The following is a 15,337-nucleotide window of genomic DNA, read 5'->3' as shown; positions in this document are numbered from 1 at the left end:
AGAGATTTTTGTCCTACAGGATATTTATTCTGGATATAGGATTCTTATGTCAAATCCTTCTAGACGCATAACCCGTATAGCCTAAATTAGAATATCTTAATTTATATGCACATACACTTATCTTGTCTAAGAAATTTCTATCCTACAGGTCATAAGATTCTTATGTGGGATCCTTCTATATGCGTATCCGTATAGCTTAAATTCGAATATCCTAAAACTTATAATACTAATGCGTAAGTTACCCAATATTAATTTCTTGACAATAGATTAATGCATAATATCAATCCTAACCTAACCTGTCTTTGTGAGGGTCGCAGTTCTAACATAACCTAACCTGCATTTCTGGCAACAGTTCGTCTTTGTGTGAGTCGCAGTTTTGACCTAACCTGCATTTCTGGCAACAGTTCGTCTTTGTGGGAGTCGCAGTTCCAACCCAACCTAAACTGCTTTTATGTCAACAGTTCGTTTTTGTGAGGGCCTCAGTACTTGTCTAACGTAACCTGCATTTCTGGCAACAGTTCGTATTTGTCGGGGTCGCAGTTCTGCCATAATATGTGTGCACCACATTGGAAATGACTATTGTACTCTTTTAATATTGTGCAGAAATCCTAACATGAATTCGCTTTGACACTGATTTAAACTTTCACGATTTTTACACATTATTAACTAACACAAACGGGACTTAATCGCGTATTAAGTTTTAAATTTACCTCCGACGTTTCGAGGACGGCGTTGTCCCCGTGGTCTCGGAGAAGACTGGCTAAAGTTGACATCAACATCTTCTAGCCGCGCGAGTTTTTCGAACTACCGGCACTTGATCTTGTTTATTGACTTGAACATTCTGCTGACTAGGGATGTTACTCTGTCGAAATGTGTCTGTCTGTGTGTGTGTGTAGGTCAATAAACAAGATCATGTGCGGGTAGTTCGAAAAACTCGCGCGGCTAGAAGATGTTGATGTCAACTTTAGCCTGTCTTCTCCGAGACCACGGGGACAACGCCGTCCTCGAAACGTCGAAGGTAAATTTAAAACTTAATACGCGCTTAAGTCCCGTTTGTGTTAGTTAATAATTCGGTTTGACTTTTTGACTTAAGGAGTTTTTTTTTTTCAACAAGTTGTTTCACAATGACCTTGTTTTTTATACTATCTCTCACGCCACTCTCCGGATAGCCTAGAGAGAGTTATTATGACGGGCAAAGTTGAAGGCATCAGACCGAAGGGCCCTTCCCCTACTAGATTGTGTGACTCTCTCAAAACACTGCACATATGCAATTAAAACTGCACGAGAACATGCGCTTGGCGAGGAATAGAAGCCTAGTTTTGCTGCTTAAATATATTTTTGTTACCAATTGCGTTATTTACTTCATTCAATACTTAATTACTTACTGCTGTGGCGCAGTGACCCGAAGTGGATCTTGGCCTCCGACACCAAAGACCGCCATGCTTCTCTGTCCAAAACCGTTTCTGTCCAGTGGACGGCGCCGAGTTCGCTAAGGTTCCAGATGGTCTTCACTCAATAGGAACATTATTGTAATGCAAATAAGTATCCTATAGACGTACCCCACTGAGCGTTTCCGACCTGGGGGCCTAGCCAAGATGACAATCTTCTGCAAAAAAACGAATGGAACACCTAGCGTAAAAAATGTACCTATAGAAAGTTTCGTTCGTTTTGCTTCGTTTTCTATAAACAATTATCATCTTGACTAGGCCCCTGACCCTACAAACAAATAAACGCGGTGTAGTGTGTATAAGCGATTAGTGTAAGTTTCGTCATTTTATACAGCCTTAAATTATAACATAAATTGTATTAGTATTTTTAGTTAAGTATAGTCATTTCAATGTTAGGATTTTCAACATTAGTAGAAGCATCTGTTCAACGCATTGAATATTATAAAGTTTGACGTTATATAATTTCGACACTAGTCATTTTTGTATGCGGCCAAAAACCATTATGTGCATAATATATTAGGAACACAGCTTTTTAGGCGAACTGAAGGATTACGATAATGGCATTTATGCGAAATAGCGTTATGCCAATCATGTTATGCCGTGAGAAAATATGACAGTCAATTTTATGCGAAAAAGAGGGATTACATTCTCACTTTGTTCAATTTCATACGAGCCGTAGGCCAGGTTTGGCAATTAACATAACGCATAAACCAGACGTAATTACAAAGTCAGAGACGACTAAATTTCTTAGACTCATTCTTGACAGTCATTGTAATTGGCAATGTCATATAACCGAACCATGCTCCAAACTTTCAAAGTTTGTCTTTCCAATGCGTAGGCTGATACATAGTGCATCGGAAAAAGCGGGACTAATGTCATATATTGGTTACATTCAGTCTAGCATCACGTACGGTATAATTTTTTGGGGAAACTCTACCGACTGGTTAAAAGTTTTTAAGATGCAGAAACTATGTGTGAGACCGGTTTTTAAGATGCAGAAACTATGTGTGAGACCGCTCTGTGGGGCATCTCAAAGAGACTCCTGTAAGCCTCTTTTTCATAAATATAAGATTTGACTACTACCTTGTTTATATATCAAAGAAGTTGCTATGTTTCAAAAAAAATACCTTAATTTATATCAAAGGAACGACAAATTCCACCGCAACTTGAGAAACGAGTACAAAATCGTAAATACGCATCAAACTAAATCGACATTTTATAAAAATAGCATTTTTTCCATGACAATCAAGATTTATAACAATATTCCGAATGTATTCAAGAACCTTGACAGTACTAGATTTAAAAAATCGTTTAATGAATGGCTATTGAGCAAAATGATTTATTCTCCACTTGACTTTATAAATAACAATGGTAAATTATAAAATATTAATGTAATAATTATAATAATAATGATTAATTTGACATATACAGATGTAGCGTAATGACATAAAATTGGGGACCTTATTGTATAAAATAATGTTATATGTTGTATGTAAATAATGTAAATAACTTGACTGCATGTTGTGCATGATATTCAATATTGTACACCATAAACGTGGTAGACTGTGGACAAGGACTTATTACCATTAACATCTTTTATATTTTTACCTGTGGTCTGACAATAAATAATTTCTATTAGCCAGTATAAAATGTCCAGTAGCTTTATAAACCACTATAAACGTTCGTAAATAATTATGATGTGCGTGTAACTTATTTCAAGTCCAAAATAAATGATACAAAAGGCGCACAACATGATTGTTAACTTGTTTCAAAGATACCAAATTTATTTTTGATAAAACAAAAGTAACTTACGAATTTCGCTCTAGCATTTCACATAAGCTCGACGAGTGTCAATCGTCTTGGAGCATGCGCACCATCACCTTTGACGCGGACTTGCGTGCTTTCCTCAGTAATTGGCCGCACGCCGACCAGTTCCAACTTGTTTCAACCGATTCGTACTGGTTTAGGCCGGAATTTTCGCGCGAGTTTCACCTGTCAATGTATTAATAATAAGGACGGATGTAATTAAATATTGACTATAATAGTAAGGACCAAGACACTGTTTAGAGTTAGTGAGTGGTAGTAAACTTTAGGATAAGTTTTAAAGTTTAACATACAATTAATAAACTTATTGTAAGTAGTGTACGAATAATAGTGAAGTGACAAATGGATGTTTGACATAAAGGTGAGTCTTAATTTTAGCAAAAGTTATGATACCTACTTGCGGGCAAAGTACAGCTTTGAAGAATATAATTTAGATTTTGATGAAATATCTATAAGTCAACGTGGAAAATTGATCAATTAACTGATTGAAATATTTATAGTATTTGCGTTTCAAAACTACGTAGTACAAGTGAGTACTAAGTACATACCTGACCTTTATCGATTGTTTTCATAAATTACTGATATTGCTTCCACAAATTCGTATCAACAGGGTTAAATATAAAGTCAAGCGTTCCGACCACCTAACTTCTTTGGACATATTAAATAATGTTTTTAATACTTACTTAATGAACATTCTTCGATATTCAGGCCAAGTCGAACCTACACTGACATTAAAAGGCGCGAGTGAGATGCACGATAACTAAATGTTGCAGATTGACAATACTGCTAACTGCATTACTGACGCAAATGTCAAAATTGCGGGCAGCAGCACCAATTTTGATATTTGCGACAGTAATTCAGTCAGCAATATTCGGTCGGTATGCGAACGTTACCAAAATACTGCTGCGGCCGACTGCACAGTATTGCAGGGTCACATTTTCTATAAATTTATCCGGCGGTGTTGTCGCGCTGCAATACTACTACAGTAGTTGACCGTTATGTCAGTAGCCGTAATGTAGTCGGCAGTAATGTCGCGCTACAAATACTGCGGCAGTAGTGCAGCTGCGGTCGGGATTCCGAACGTTACCTTTAAATTACTTAGAGTAGTGGTCGACCTTGGCTATCTTGCTGTAGGTTGCTTATACGTTGCGGTTTCTCGGGTTCAATGTCTTAATAAAATTATCCTTTTAATTTGGATCGCCTCGCTAAAACAGCAACTCGAGGACTTCGAGGAGGAAAAAATACTGAAAAGACTGACAAACCAAACAAACCGACATGCACGAAGCATCTCGGTTACAGCTATTTACAGAAATTTCGAACGTACACTGACGTCAGAATACACGAATGATATATGAACCATTTTATTTAGTTATCAAGCGTCTCGCTTGCGCCAATACATAAGGAATACGAGCGAAATGCACGATAACTGAATGACATCTTTTAGGTGTTAATGATATCAGTGTACGCTCGATTTGGCCTGTTAGGCAAACATTGTTTCATATGTCCATCTATTCTACTTTACAGATCGCATTTTTAAACCGATTTCCGTGAATTTTTTTGGGTAAGTTCGATATATAAAGGGTGGTCCAAAAATTTGAAGTTATGAAAATTCATTTTCGATGCGGGTATTTTTATTCCAATATACGTAAAAGGTGTCCATAGCAATAGACAATTTAGAGCAATTAGACATCATTTAGAGCTATAAATGAAACAATTTTGCCGTACAAAATTGTATGAAAATAAATTGATCCATCAATAATTCTGCTTTGGAAATGTCTATAAGGGCTCTTTATACGTTTTATTTATTAGTTAGAGTATTATGTTAAAAATATGGCGGTCAATTTTTTATCGCGGTAATATGACGGTCGATATTGCAAATCATAAAATCATAGCGACCACTAAATCATTTGCAAATTAGTTCAAATTTGGCACATAGATTACTATTCCATAATATAATAAAGGCAGCCTTGTGTAGACAAAATCTGTTCCACTTTTTTTTCTACATACAAAGTTGGACCATCCTATTCGATAATTATGTTTTTATCTCAATTTAGTTTTTATAAATTCTTCTAAGCAGCGGAGCCATACATTTATTCAGTTTTAAGCTATGCTCGCGAGGTCTACAGCTCACAGAGCCACTAGTTTATGAAGTGAAGATAGCTACCGTAAAATACACAACACGTTCGATATCTTCTTTAATATATTGGTCGTATTCTATTCTTTTAGCACTGTACAACACAATACAAATCCTCTTTATTGCACAACCTCTGAAAAAATGTACATGGAAACATATAATACATGCAGAAAGAGGTAACCTTATCGCTACAGAGCGATCTCTTCCAGACAACCTTTAGGTAGTGGAGAAATGAAACTTAAATGCACTGTATACTACGGTTTATAAATAAATAAATATTATAGGACATTATTACACAAATTGACTAAGTCCCACAGTAAGCTCAATAAGGCTTGTGTTGAGGGTACTTAGACAACGATATATATAATATATAAATATTTAGAAATACTTAAATACATAGAAAACACCCATGACTCAGAAACAAATATCCGTGTTCATCACAAATATATGCTCTTACCAGGATTTGAACCCGGGACCATCAGCTTCATAGGCAGGGTCACTACCCACTAGGCCAGACCGGTCGTCAACACTATCGTCGTGTCGTGGTTTATGTTATTTTTTCAAGTACAAAATAAATGCACTACTTAAAGAAAATTATGTAAAGATTTGTAATTAATTTTCATTCTTGAAATTTCTCGGCAATTAACAGCAAGTAGAATTTACATCTCTTAATTATTATGAATTCATGACTGACTTATCGATAAAAGATTTATCGATGTTTAATTTTCTCAAACACTTGTTTTTGCTACAAAAACTTCTTTGTGTTAATAACATTTTTCAATTAATATATTTTTTAGCTTGTTTGTAAATACATAGTTCCGGGGTTCTTTTTAGTAATTACGATGTTTGTAAAGTGCGGGCTATTTTTATACATACCCATGTAAAGTGCATATTAGGATTAATAGTTTATTTCTGTACCGCTCTGTAGTTCTCTGCTTATCTTGCTTTACTTCAAATAAGTAGGGGGTTTCGCGAACAGAGAGGGCACAATGCAGTATATAAAGAGAGGGCAATGTCAATAATCCATATTGAATAAAACTGGGCTACAACTATTTTGGAAAACGTATATTTGCAAGGACGCGGATACACTTGTGTTTGATTTCAGTATATAAACTGCCTATAGACATTTTGACATTCTACCTTTTAACTTGTTGAATATGTACTATCCAATTTGCTACAGAGTCTATCGTTATACCCAAATAATTAAACTGAATTTCCTGTACGTTACTTGAGTTTACATACGACGCATGCTACATAGTTTTCTATCCCTACTAAATGGATAAAACAAGACTAAACAAAAAACTGGACACTTAGTTTCCGTACGTGTTTCCTTTTTAGGGTTCCGTAGCCAAATGGCAAAAAACGGAACCCTTATAGATTCGTCATGTCCGTCTGTCTTTCCAATTTTGTCACAGCCACTTTTTTCCCAAACTATAACAGCTATACTGTTCAAACTTAGTAAGTGGATGTATTCTATGAACCGCATTAAGATTTTCACACAAAAATAGAAAAAAAACAATTTTGGGGGTTCCCCATACTTAGAACTGAAACTCAAAAAATCTTTTTTCATCAAACCCATACGTGTGGGGTATCTATGGATAGGTCTTCAAAAATGATATTTAGGTTCCTAATATCATTTTTTTCTAAACTGAATAGTTTGCGCGAGAGACACTTCCAAAGTGGTAAAATGTGTGTCCAAAGTGGTAAAATGTTGAACGAGGTCTAGTAAGTAGATTTTTTTTAATACGTCATAAATGGTACGGAACCCTTTATGGGAGAGTCCGACTCGCACTTGGCCCTTTCTATTAATCTTTGAGAAAGAAATAAAAACTTCTGTCGGACTTGATTAAAATTAAATGCAAAAAACTGAAAAACATTTACAAAAAGTTTTATCTTTTGAGCAATTTTTGTTTGGAACCCTCTAGTCCTATAAACTTATAATTTTTATATTTTTAACATATCGATAACAGTTACAAACGGTCAACTGGTTTGTAAGCCCGTTCAGATTTTTTCTAAGTGATACGCAATTATATCGAACCGCCCGGATCTGGAAAGGGGTTAAAAAATACCCATATGTCCTGGATTTGAATACCGCGGAGGGCAACTATTTGAATGTTTATCTCGAATATTTATAATACGGTATGTGTTTTAACTAACAACTGTAGGGATAAAAAAACTAAATCACATTGTTAAAGTGATATATACAAATAGATGACAACTGCAGCTGTATTACTGTTGCGGCGTTGACGCGGGCGCTGTAACTGACAATTTCCTTGAGTAAAAGAGTGTCAGATCAGCAATGCGGCGATGAACGTCACTTTTTCTCAAGGATATTGAAAAAGACAGCGTCCGCATCAACGTCACAGACGTAAAGTCGCAACAGTAATGTAAACTTTATAGAAGATGCCTAATAAACTTGTTTTAATTAAATACCGAAAAAAAAAATGGATGGATCAATGAACAGAAGACATCAAAGCAAAAAAAAAATTCTATATATTCGAATCTAAATTAAAATACACTATTTGAGCATAAATCTGAAAACAGATCCATTGGCTTCAATTGCTATATAAAAGTATAAGGTTATGGATAATTGTTTTGTAGAGCAAATCGCCATAATTTAAAATAGTTTTGCTTAAAAATGTGGTTTTCCATCTAGAGGTGACCTGAATCGCGAGAAATATTTTGTACGATATATCCATACGCAAAAAGCGACTGGATTAGTTGGCACGAACGTTATTAATGACTAGGCTTGCATGTGGGGGTGAGCGTTAGTATACGCAGCTGTAATGAGTTTCAGTTTTTTAATGACCTCTTTTATTATTCAATAGCCTCCAAGCCTGAAAGTTCTAACTGGTCTATAGTTACTTATTTAGATATCTCTATTTTTGTTTCGGTAGTCAATGAAGCGTTATTAAAAAAGTAGAATTAGGGATTATTTAAATAGGGGTTTTAAAACGTATAAATAATAAAGTTGACTAGATAGGTACTGGGTTTTGGTAAATATATCATTCAGTCACTGATAAAAATACAATTTGTAGATGCTACTATATTGTCAAAATCAACAACCATTTTGCTTTATTTGTGATTCCAAGTAGTTTATGTTATAATGACCGGAATTTCCGTGGCACTTATGAATTGTTATTCAGTTTTCATTTGTAGACTTTACCTATATGTTATCGATATATCGGACTTTAATTTTGATCAGTATTGTTTTGTCGGTTATGTGTTATGTCGGTAGTGGGCAATATTCTGATGACCTTTGACTAGTCATTGTCATAGTCATTTATTTATAATATTTAAAATTTTACACCTCAAATTAAAGATATCTAGGTATTAGTCTTTTGACATTCAAAATAATTAAATAATAAGTTTTTTTATTGGGGGATATCTTTCATAGATCGACCTAACCCCAAATAAAGCATACCATGTACTATGGGTAAAAATATCCATCCCTTACCCTTGCCACCTGAACCTATAATTATACATACGACAGTTCACTATGATAAAAATTAAGGATATTGTCGCTCAGTTCAACAGTCCGGATTCTACGGCCATAAGAAACGCAATAAAAATATTAGAAAATAAGCATTGAAATGAAATGAAATGAAACATTTATTTCGGACAAAAACATCCATATTATGTTAGTAATGACTTACGGCTAAGTGTGTTAGTAAAAAGTATAATTGCAGTTTGGATTGGCATGCAGCGACATCCAGTGAATAAGGATAGGGCTGTCCATCCTCTCAGCAATCACTTTCAGGAGAGTGTTGGTACTGCCCCGAACACGTTCGCCCAGGGACGCTGTCCGCTTCCGCATCACGGCTTGGAAACCGTCGGTTCTCCATGCGGCGAACATCCCTGACGCGCTGCAGCGCCAGGGCAGCCCCAACAACCCCCTGAAGGCGTTATTGTACTGGACGCGCAGAGCACTGTAGGCTTTTTTAGTGTAGTCACTCCACAGGTTGCACGTGTATAGGGTTTGACAATACGTTTTAAACAAGGTAATTTTCACCTCCTTAGAACAGCGTGCAAACCTGCGAGAGAGCATGTTACACCTTACCGACAGTGCTCTGCGCTCCCTTTCTATGTCAGCATCATCTTTAAGAGTGTCAGTAACCCAGTGACCCAAGTATTTAAATCTAGTTACTGTTTGAAGAGGAGAACCACTGAGCATTATTGGCGGAATGGGATATGTTTTAGCGCCAGACTTGAACAGTAATACCTCACTCTTTTGCACATTATATTTTAGTCCATGGGCCACCGCATATCTGTCACATATATCAAGCAGAATCCTAAGTCCACTGATTGAGGGGCTCAGCAGTACCATGTCGTCTGCGTAGCTTATGTTGTTGACGAAACAACCATCAACCGAACATCCGACACCCGCACTGCTGAGCTCCTCAATCAAGCCGTTAATATATATGTTAAACAAAGTGGGCGAAGTTAACCCCCCCTGTCTAACCCCACACTCCATTTTATAGACATCAGAATATGCCCCCGTCCATCGAACTACGTTTGATTGGCTGTCATACCAGTATCTTAGAATATTTATGACTTCATCTGGTAAACTTGAGCTCACGCATAACTTATTCCACAACACTTGGTATGACACCCGATCAAATGCCTTCGACAAGTCCAAAAAGCATGCGTAGACTGGCGTGTTCCTCTCAGTATAATACCGAACAGTGTGCTTAAGACATAGAACCGCTGACTCCGTGGATAGTCCCGGTCGGAAGCCAAACTGGGCGTCATGCAGGTTAATATGTTTGTTCATATACATGTTAAGCACACTGTCCAGTACCTTAGCCAAGATAGTAGCCAGCGAGATTGGCCGGTAATTGGACCTGTCGGAGGCATCACCTGTCTTATTTTTTATGATGGGCACGACTATCGTCTTCATGAGGTCATTCGGTAAGTAGTTGTGGCGTAAGCAAAATGTATAAAACATGGCAAGGACTCTCGGCAGATGTACGCCTGCATATTGCAGATGCTCAATGCTGAGGCCGTCGTGCCCTGGCGACTTACCTCTCGTCATCTGTCGGATCACCTTAGACACTTCTGCTGGCGTAATTCTGATCGGGGTGTCACCAGGCGCGCGACTCCCATCATCAAGCATCTGCCCACTCCCGGCAACTGGCAGCGGTTGTACTTTGAAGTGATTCATGAAAAGGTTGGCTACATCCCTAGGCTCACTAATACCCTCAACACTGGCTGGCGGACTCACTCGAGGAGTTACCTTATTAGTGGATTTCCAGAACTGTACGAAGTTTTTTGACTTGTGGTGTGATGCAATTATATCCATTCTAATTTGGTCTTTGTTGTTTTGACAAAACTTCAGTTTGGCTTTAAATTCTTTCCTGGTACTGCACATTTTCTCATATAAACTACCTGACTTAGGCTTCCCATGTGTACACCATTCCTGAAAACAAAGCCTCGCCTTCAAGTGAGCCCCCCGGACATGTTTGTTCCAGCCGGTCACATAACCTCGTCCCCTAGGCCGCTCTCTGCCACAGCTACCAATAGACGCCTCAACAAGTGCCCCCGTAATAGAATTATACAGCTTATCAATGATTTTCCTATGACAATTGTTATTACATAATTTATCACAGCATGCCTCCAATTCTCTAGGATAATCAATGTGTTTCAACTTGTTATTACATATCTTTACATATTCCTTTATTTGTGATATTTCCCTGTCCCCCCAAATTACCCCCTTTAATAAATTATTTACTTGGCTGGCCTCACTAACCTGCCTTTCACTCATTTTTGGCACACTTTTATTTAAATTACATACAATCTCTAGGGGAAAGTGATCGGACCAGTACACATCATAGTGTATTTTAGCTGACATAACTGTTTGTCTAGCAGCTGCTGATACCACGCAGTGGTCAAGCCACCGTGTACACCCGTGACTATCGCTCACATATGTGTACGAGTCCGAAGGCAAGAGCACTGAGTCTATTATACACATTTGTTGCTCTAAACAAAAACTATATAATTCGTTATAGAAAGTCGTATTCGGATGAGCGTTAAAATCGCCTAACAAATAAATCAAGCATTTGCTACATGATGAATCACTATCTGAGATAATTACTTGATTTTTCGTGACTCTATAGAATTTGCAGTGTAACAATTTGGCATTAAATGAATCTTTAATGATGTTAGATAATGTAATAATTATATTGGATTGGTTTACTCTAGGGGCAACTAAAAACATCATGAAAATAGTTTTAGATAGAAATCCTGATAATCACGATACGTGAACATTCTAAGGGGTTGGAAAAATAATGTATCGACGATGAAAAATTAATTAACTACTATAAGTATGCACCTCTCACCTCTGCCGACGTAGAGCGTTCCTTTTCTACTCAGTAGTTATTCAATTTAGCAGTATTTAGACAAATATATTTTATTATTCGGCATATTACAATGCGCTTATAAATGTCAAATAAAGCTACACCGGCTCTAACCGTGTACCCGCTCCAACCTCTGACCCGAGAAGATTTAAATCCCCCCTCAATTGGAGGAGGGTATCCCAATAAGGACTGGCAAGTAACTCTGCGGGACACATCTTTTCAAAACATTACATCTTATAATCAACATGCATTAAATAAGAAAAAAAAATACAATTTAGATTACGATAGAAATCATGCAATTACATACAGTAGCTACTTTTCTTTAGAGAAATTTGATAAAAAATATATATGTCATATCAAATCATACAAATACGTAGCTCTTTCAGAAAACATCAAATTCTTCGAATAAAATTAATTAAGAAATGAGAATATACATTATATAAATCTGACAGATTGCTATATCTACAAAAATATTTGATGTGCTTTCTTACCTGAGCTGTGTCGCCTATACAATGATTTTACATATACACATAATACAATGATTTTAATTGCTACTTGTTTTTACAATTTCTGGTTTGGACCATGCATGTTTGTCTGTCAAGTAGTCCTCGACTCTGTAATAAGTTTTCAACATGAATAACTTTTTAAAGTAATTCTTAAAAGCTGGCAAGGGTAATCTTAAAGCATCGTAAGGTAACGTTATAAAAATGAATGCATTGCCCAACGAATGACTTTTGTACTTTGCGGACACGAAACTTTTTGATAGAAAGCTTATTTTTATTTCTAGTGTTATAGTTATGGACATCTAAATTATCTGAGTGAAGGAGTCTAGATTCTTAACAACATAAATAAAAGTATCATAGATGTATTGGAAAGCTACAGTTAAAATATTAATTTATTTGAAATGTTCTCTTAATGATTCACGTGCTTTTAAGTTATAAATAGAACGAATGGCTCTCTTTTGGAAGACAAATATAGTCTGTATTTAAGCTGCATTGCCCCAAACCAGAATACCATATGACATTACACTATGAAAATAACTATAATAGACAAGGCGAGCTGTGTCTCAATATTAGTCTAGTGCCTGATTCTCCTAACGGCGTAAGCGGCCGAACTTAATTTGTTTGCTAGCGTTCTTATGTGAGGACTCCATTGTAGATTTTTGTCCAATGTTAAACCAAGAAACAGTACTTTATCTACCATCTCTAAGCATTCATTATTCAAAAGTATCTTAGTCTCGACTGGTTTAACATTCGGCAAAGAAAATCTAATACATTTGGTTTTCTTAGCATTAAGTGCAAGTGTGATATTAATTACACTGTAATCAGTAGATTTCCGATCAACTTTACAAAGTAGTGATGTGTCATTAGCAAAAAGAACTATTTCACACAGGTTTTCTACTATACATGGCAAATCATTTATATAAACCAAAAACAGGAATGGACCCTAAATAGAACCTTGTGGCACTCTTAATTGGACTACAGTTCCGCTAGACTGGGTTTTGTTTACAATAACTGTTTGTGTTCTATTGCTAAGATAGGAAGACATAAAGTTTAGGGCATTTTCTGATAGACCATAGTGTTCTAATTTCATAATGAGCGTTCCATGCTCCACACAATCAAATGCTTTAGAAAGATCACAAAATATGCCAATTGCATCACAAGAATTTTCCCAAATATTATAAATATTTTTAATGAGTACCGAAGCAGCATCGATCGTGGAACGGCCCTTTGTGAAACCGAACTGATTGCTTGTAAATAATCTATGTCTGTTGAAGTGACCCAATAAATCATTTGACATTAACTTTTCAAAAACTTTACTTAGTACAGGGAGTATTGATATTGGACGGAAATTAGTCATATCACTCGAAACACCCGATTTAAAAAGAGGTGTGACTTTACTATACTTCATAAGATCTGGAAAGACGCCTTGTGAAATTGAAATATTATAAATTACGTCTAAGTAAGGCGCTATTACGTCTATGACATGACTGATGACTCTAACTGATTTTCCCCATAAGTCTTCTGTTTTCTTTAAATTGAGTGACTTGAAAGTTTTAACAATATTTGCTGAATCTACTTGACTAAATTCAAAAATTATATTACATTTCTTAACATTAGCGCAAAGTAGTGAATGAGCTCGAGACGAAGATGATTGTAGGCATTTCGTGGTATTAATAGCTATTTTAGAAAAATAATCTTCGAATGCCGAGGCAACATCGTTGTTGGACATGATAAGTTGTTTATCCGAGACAATGTTGACTTGACAATCGCGTGATTTACATTTACCAGATTCCCTATTTATAATATTCCATGTTGTCTTCACTTTGTTGTCCGATACTTTCAGTTTAGAACTAATATAGTTTGTCTTGGCTGTTAAACACACTCTCTTGAAGATTTTTGTGTAGTTCCTTACATAGTCCAGGAAATCTGAATTTTTGTTCAGCTCCCTCTCACCATAAAGTTCATAAAGCCTTTTTCTTCTTTAATATTTGCCTGCAGTAGCCCATTCACAAAAAATTATTTTAGTTTTTGACCCACTAATAGATTTCACTTTAAAAAAATTATTACACTTACTAAGACTTACACCAAAAACATCTTCATACAAACTATTACAGTTGTACTGTGAAAATGGTAACATACAAAGATTTTTATTAATTTCATTTTTGAATGATTCCAAGCGTGAACTAGCAATGGATCTACAGACCCATGTTATTGTTCGTGGATAAGAAAACAGCCCTTTGACCGCTATGATCAGAATTAAAACAGTTAAATATTTGCTTATCTACACATTCACAATTACAAAATATATTATCCAGATATGTCGCACTAGTTACACCTACCCGGGTAGGTTCAAGGAATAAGTGAAATAAATTAAACGATTTCAATAAACACAATATTTTAACAGCATTACTAGATGACTCGAGCAGGTTAACATTAAAATCTCCACAGACTATAACATGTTTTTTGTCCCTTACATACTAACTTCAGCATAGTTTCCATTGTAGTTTCAAATGTGCTGAAGTCAGCTGATGGCGGTCTATAAACACATACAATAATATATTTTTCTAATTCTACACAGGACATTTCTACAATTCTATCTATGGAATAATTTAAAATATCTTTACGCCCTTTAGATTTCATGCAATTTTTGACAATTATAAGGGAACCACCATGAATAACCAGATTTTCTAGTAAAAGAACTGACTAATTTAAATTAACAAAATCAAATAACAACTGTTCATGTTTCAGCCAATGTTCAGTAACACACATAAATTCAACATTATTATTATCTAAAAATAAACCTACTTCTAATTCTTTGTTGGAAAATCCCTGAATATTCTGGTGAATAATGTTTATACTCAGGCGTTTTTCCGCTGTCTTACAATCTAGTTTAAATGTGGCTACTACTAGTTTTCTAGTTTATACCCAAATTGGTGGGTATAAATTATTTAGAGTGCTGAAAGGGACATATACATTTGAAATATGGGTGTATTTTGTAAGCCACTACTGAATTAAGTACTCAATAATTATTTGTAAGAAATATTCTTTTAATATTTTTTTTACTCCATACAT

General features: G+C 35.8%; 1 protein-coding gene across 2 annotated transcripts in view; it reads left to right on the top strand.

Moving 5' to 3' along the window:
• Nucleotides 1–3,179: 3,179 nt before the first annotated feature.
• Nucleotides 3,180–15,337, top strand: part of LOC133517142 (hemicentin-1-like) — a 292,977-nt gene continuing 280,819 nt past the window's right edge. For both annotated transcript variants that reach the window (XM_061850306.1, XM_061850305.1), the window contains exon 1: nucleotides 3,180–3,633. The gene's annotated coding sequence lies outside the window, so the exon portion shown is untranslated. The remainder of the gene's footprint in view (nucleotides 3,634–15,337) is intronic.

Source organism: Cydia pomonella, chromosome 4, assembly GCF_033807575.1.
Source record: "Cydia pomonella isolate Wapato2018A chromosome 4, ilCydPomo1, whole genome shotgun sequence".
In the NCBI taxonomy this organism is placed as follows: Eukaryota; Metazoa; Arthropoda; class Insecta; order Lepidoptera; family Tortricidae; genus Cydia; species Cydia pomonella.
This window is presented reverse-complemented; position numbering and strand designations above follow the sequence as displayed.